This window comes from Episyrphus balteatus, chromosome 1 (assembly GCF_945859705.1).
Source record: "Episyrphus balteatus chromosome 1, idEpiBalt1.1, whole genome shotgun sequence".
NCBI lineage: Eukaryota > Metazoa > Arthropoda > Insecta > Diptera > Syrphidae > Episyrphus > Episyrphus balteatus.
Genome location: NC_079134.1, coordinates 92,516,829 through 92,522,786, shown reverse-complemented (window position 1 = coordinate 92,522,786; position 5,958 = coordinate 92,516,829). Strand labels below are relative to the sequence as shown.

The following is a 5,958-nucleotide window of genomic DNA, read 5'->3' as shown; positions in this document are numbered from 1 at the left end:
ACTGCAACCACGAGTTTGCTTTTGTAAAGTGCGAAGGAAAACATGCAACTAAAAATTGTCCGATGAGCAAAGATCAGAAAGCAAAATGTGTGAACTGCCAGGGTAATCACCCGGCAAGCTATAGAGGCTGCCCAGTTGCCAAAAAATTCCAAGAGTTCAAAAGCAAAAATACATCTGCTAGAGACAAACCCAGAAACGCAGTAAATATCGATTTAACTGCTGAAAACAATACGAAGAATGAACCGCCTAAAAAAGCTGTTCAAAGTAAAAGCGATGAAAATAAAGCCTATTCTCAGATTGTACAAATGTGCGGAAGAATGAAGAGACTTCCATAAAAGAAATGCTACAACTCATTATTCAAAGAATTGATAAACAGGATTTGAATATTAAACCGTTAAGCGAAAAAGTCGCTCTTAAAAAACAATGATGGACAGAACACTTAAAATCGCTACATGGAATGCAAACGGTCTTTTACAACACTTATCCGAATTAAAAATCTTTTTACATCTAGAACATATAGATATTTGCTTGATGTCCGAAACTCATTTCTCCAATGGGCAAAGTCTAGATAATGTAATAGAAAACTATTCATGTTACCACGCTCCACATCTAGCTCACAAGGCAAGAGGTGGATCGGCGATTCTTATAAACGAAAGCTTAAAACATTATGAAGAAACCAAGCTTACTAATGAAAATATGCAAGTAACAACTATTAGTATTTACTGCCCACCAAGGCGCTCCCCGACAGAAGATAACTTTACAGATCTATTAAATCTTCTTGGGCATAACTTTCTTGTTGGTGGAGACTTCAATGCGAAACACACCCATTGTGGTTCAAGACTTATATCAACAAAAGGCAAAAGACTTTTCCAAGCAGGCCGTAAATACAATTGAGAATTCTATTCCTCCAGGTCGCCAACTTAATGGCCTTCCGATACTAACAAAATGCTAGACCTTATTGACTTTTTCGTAGCTGAAGGAATCAAACGAAATCACATTAGTGTCGAAGGTAATTATGACCTGTCATGTTGCGGATTCCTGGCCAAAAAAAATCCATTCTATATGAAAATAAACAAAAAACAAAAAAATTCCAAAAATAAACCATCGTTGGTCTACTGTAATTTATTTTTTTTTCTTGCACTTCGTCAATAAAACTTTGGGATGCACATACAAATTTCGGAAACACTGCAACCAGGTTCTCCATGATGCATTTGATGAACTCCTCGCCTGGTTGATGAAGATAGTGTTGTCCATAGCCTAGAACGAAGGAATATATTTATTAAATTAAAAGAAATCACAAATATAAAGAACAAAAAAAACTTATATTTCTGGTGGGTTGTTTCTGGGTGACACTCTGTCTGTTGTTCTGGTTGATGAGGATAGATGTCTTCCAAAGCCTAGAATTAAATACATTTAAATTCAATTAAATAAATGATATTATTAAAAAAAAAGAACTGCTCCTACTACAACTACAGACAGGAGAAATATATATTTCTCTTGTCTTTGCTTCAACTTAGCTGCCGTTCTGTTTTTCTTCTCATGTGCTGTAGTCAAGAAAGGGGTTGTTTTGTTTTTTTATATTTTTATGTCAGTTCGTATTGTGAGGTCATGGTATAAGAAGAGAAGGTATGCTCATTAGAAAAAACTCAGTATCGAGAACTGTCAAATGAAAGAAAAAAAGATGGCTACTTAAGGTGTTGACAGCCCAGCCCATTGAAATTGTTGTTGTAAACAAATTTGTCTTGGAAATTGTTGTTGCTTTTGACTTTGCCAAATGCCAAACGTCAAAACACTATTACCCCATTTTGTAAGATGGCGGCTCTAATGATCATACCTTGTCTTTTTATACCATGTTGTGAGGTAAGATAGGGGTTGTTTTTTTTTTATTTTCTGTTTAGGTATATCAAGATCAAGTCGAAGTGAAACCTACAAGAAAAATTCTTGTTTCTTCCCTCGTTCTGCAGCTGCAGCCGACCGGCTGCCGGGTGTGTGTGAAAGCATACTCATTTCTTGACAAAACCGTGTATCCGGGCCGGATAGCCGGTCTCGGTTATGTGTGAAATGGGCCTTACACATCCCAGATTCCATGTCCGATAGGAATAGTTGCAATGGAATGGAATCCGAACAAAATTAATTAAAGGGTGACATCGAAATTAAATTTCAATTTGTTTTATGCTTTTTCTTTGAAAAGAAACAAAAAAAAGAATGCTTAAAGGACAAATAAATAGAAATAAGACAAAAATACAGTAAAAGGAAATGAAATTGTATAAGAATAACGAAAGCCTGATAAAGAAGATAGATATAAATTTAGAAATAGCTCTAACGTAACCATAGCATTTGTGTTAGGGGGTTGGAATGTGCTGATTAAGATCTAAAAAAAAACTAGGAGGCACCCTGTTACTTGGTAGAGCAAGTTAGAATCCACAAACGCATACCTATAGAAATGAAAAAAATAAGTGCACATATACACAAGTACTGTTTATACACTTGTTGTTCATATATCATAATAAAACGGAGTTCTCATACAGTTAGAAAGTGGTGTGATGTTTGCTACATTGGATTATAAAGTATATATTATTCGGAACGGATAGCTGTTTAATATTTTTCATTTCTAACTCATTCAAGAAGTTACAGCCGTGGGGTTAACGTCGTTGTGTGGATTAGTATTGTAAGGTAATAGAATAAAGTGAATAAAGACAGACTAAAGTGACAAAGTATTAATTTTTTTATTAAATATAGAATTTAGCCTAACAAAGGGTAATGCAGTAAATTAAAAATTTTATTTTATAAAAGTGAAGCATATGAGGAAAATTAAAATTAAAATTAAATTTAAAAACGAGGTGAGTGAAAAAAAAAAACGCAAGAATTTATCAATATTAATAATGTGCAATTTTGTGTAGGTACTTATTTGGCGGTCGTAGAAAGTTAATTAATTTAATTGATCTCTTGAATTTTATCGATCTGGTTTCATCGAAAACTCATCCACACTCTCATTTTGAATGAAACTTAAATCATCTGCCAAAATTTTTGGAAAAAAAACATTGGTTGACAACGTATAAAGTGCCGATGAAGCCCTATCCCACGTTCAACAAGTAACAGTATTCATAGCTCAACTAACAACAAAAAAATTTAAATAATTTTTAACAAATCAATTATATTAAACAACAGTCAACATAAAAATTTAAACAAACATTTAATAGCTTTCAAAAACAAAAAAAAAAGCTAAAATCCACTTAAAATTATATAGAAGAAGTTTTATAAAAACTAAAATTCTTAAAATCGAATAATTCAAAACTTAAATGATAATAATTAAAATCTATTTAAAAGTTTCAACAAATTAAGGGTACTTTAAAATTAGATAAAATCAAGCGAAGACAAGCTAAATATAGCACTTCAAAATTACTTAAAAGATATAAAAAAAAAAAAAAAATAACGTAACTAAAAATAACAAAAGAAAAAATATATTAAAAATACCTGTGAATTATAAATACAGGATATAAGATTTTAAAGTCAATTTTCATAGCGTCATCTTGTTACATATATCTATAAAAAAAATTTGTCATTGTCCAAATCTAAATTGTTTTAAATCAGAAAAATCCATATTTTGTTGTAATCATTTCGGTTAAATTATCTCATGTACACTTCCCTGATTGTGCCCAGTGCCGGATTAGCCTCAAGGCAAACTAGGCAGCTGCCTAGGGGCCCCACTTCAGCTAGGGGCCCCTCGCCCTGACTACGAAACAAAAAAAATTTCAATAAAAAACAGCGTTACATTTGTATTTTTTCGATATTTTTGATTAGGGAAAAATGGAAAATCAACCCAGAAAATGGGAAAACAGTCAGCTCAAAATATACCACGTTTAAATACCAAACGTTCTTTTTACAACATTTAAAATCAAAATTCATCATATTTATACAACAAATTAAAAAAAAACTACTTCTTCCCATGTGCTTCACCATTAATATTAAAACTGTAAATCTCTTCTTAAAAAAAAACATTATTATTACCTACTGGTCTATTCGAATATTATTCCAACGACATCGAACCAGAGTTTAGCTAGAGATGGTGCCATTCAAGCTCTTCATGTTGCAATCAGTGAATATGTCAGAAAAATCTGAGATTGTGCATGCAGAAAAGTTACTCAAAATAATATTAGATAAAATTGTCCAATAAACGTTCCCAACTTGTATTGTAGCTTAAGAATCTACAGAAGTTTGATGATTTCTAACGTCTGCTTCTACACGAAGATTTTGGAAAAGAAATTGGTATCGTTTATATTGAATAGCTCTATTGTTGTTAATTTTAACAAAAATTGACAAAGGTAAGATTTATTAACAGTAAAATTATCTAAAAAATAATATAAAAACCAATTCCGTGAGTTAATTAAATAAAATTTTATAGTTGGTCAGAGTGCGGGTTTGTCTCGCAAGGTAGGAGCAAAATGGAATTTTTTCATATATCTGACGAAGTTTGTTGGGGTAGTATGAAAATTATAAAATTTTATTTAATCAACTCACGTACCTAATTGGTTTGTATATCATTTTTTAGGATAATTTTATATTTAATAAATCTTACATTTGTCATTTTTTGTTTATTTGAACAACAATGGAGCTATTCAATAAAAACGATGCCAATCTCTTTTCCAAGATGGCGGCTGCTCCCGACCTCCTGTCAGCCAAACAAATTAATTTTTATGATAAGGACAACCAGCAAAACACATTCCATGAAAAAAATTTTGAAAAATGTGATTTCATGCCCATATTTTGAGTAATTTTCCTTGGCTATAATAATAAAATCAAAATTGAAACTTTTTCATATGATTTCTCTTTCCAGTTTTATAATGAAACCGTAATGCCGACTTATAACGAGTCGATTTTCGCCGTGCGGCGAAGCTTTTCGGCGTCAGTCGAGTCGAGTGAACGTTAGGGCTGCCAGACATCCCGATTTCAAGGGGACAGTCCCGACATTTGGACCCTGTCCCGATATCTGCCCCGATTTACAAACTGTCCCGATTTTGTCCCGACATTCCGATTTCCTTCAAAAACTTTGGGAAAAAAAAATAAAAATTTTAAGCAAAAAAGCTTTTAGCTTCAATTTATTAACTTTCAAATAAAAAAAACTGGCAAATCGCATAGAATTTTTAAAACTTCTTTTTTTAAAAGGCGACGTTAAATTTTATGGAAATTTGAGATTTTTGCCTACATTTATTAAAAGATACATCAATTGACATTTTTTTTGATGATTTTTTATGGATAAGGCCCAATGTATTGACTATCCATTAAGTTTAAAGACACCATGAAAAAATAAAAATTTTTCAAATCGCATACGAATATTAAAACTTTCCATTTTATATGGTGACTTTGACTTTAATGGAGAGTAAATAAATTGGGACTAAGTTTAGTTTTCAAAAAATGAAATTTTGAACAATTCATATTTTTGCGTGAAATCCACAAAAATGAAGGAAATAAGTCAAGGAAAATATTGCAATCACACACGTGATTCTGTTTATCTGTTTTTAATAATTTTCGATTTCAAGTAATTTTTTGGTGTCCCGATTTGTCCCGACTTTTAAGACCTATTGTCCCGACATCAATTAAATTTTATCTGGCAGCCCTAGTGAACGTAAGCCGTACGCGACTAAAGTGACAATCCCCATACTAGAGTCGACTTTAAACGTGAGACATATCATGTGGCTAAAATCGACTCGTGAAAAGTCGGCATAGGTATACCTACTTATACGTTTTGAATCTAAGACATTTTCTTATAACTTATCGTTAATTAAAATTATCTGTGAACCTCAAGTTGCTAAAATTTTTTTGTTGAGATATCACTGCAATATTTATAATAGTTATTTCAAAACTTTTAGTTTACATTTATAAAATGACATGATAGGACACCAGATTATATCCGATTAGTCTCTAGTAAGTTACCTGCACAAATTTCTAACCTAACTTAAA

The 5,958-nt window shown here is 31.9% G+C and overlaps 1 long non-coding RNA gene across 1 annotated transcript; it reads left to right on the top strand.

Moving 5' to 3' along the window:
• Nucleotides 1-2,544: 2,544 nt before the first annotated feature.
• Nucleotides 2,545-3,310, top strand: LOC129921224 (uncharacterized). The gene is made up of 3 exons (XR_008773485.1): nt 2,545-2,673; nt 2,740-2,840; nt 2,901-3,310. It is a non-coding gene; the product is annotated as an uncharacterized LOC129921224 (long non-coding RNA).
• Nucleotides 3,311-5,958: the final 2,648 nt, after the last annotated feature.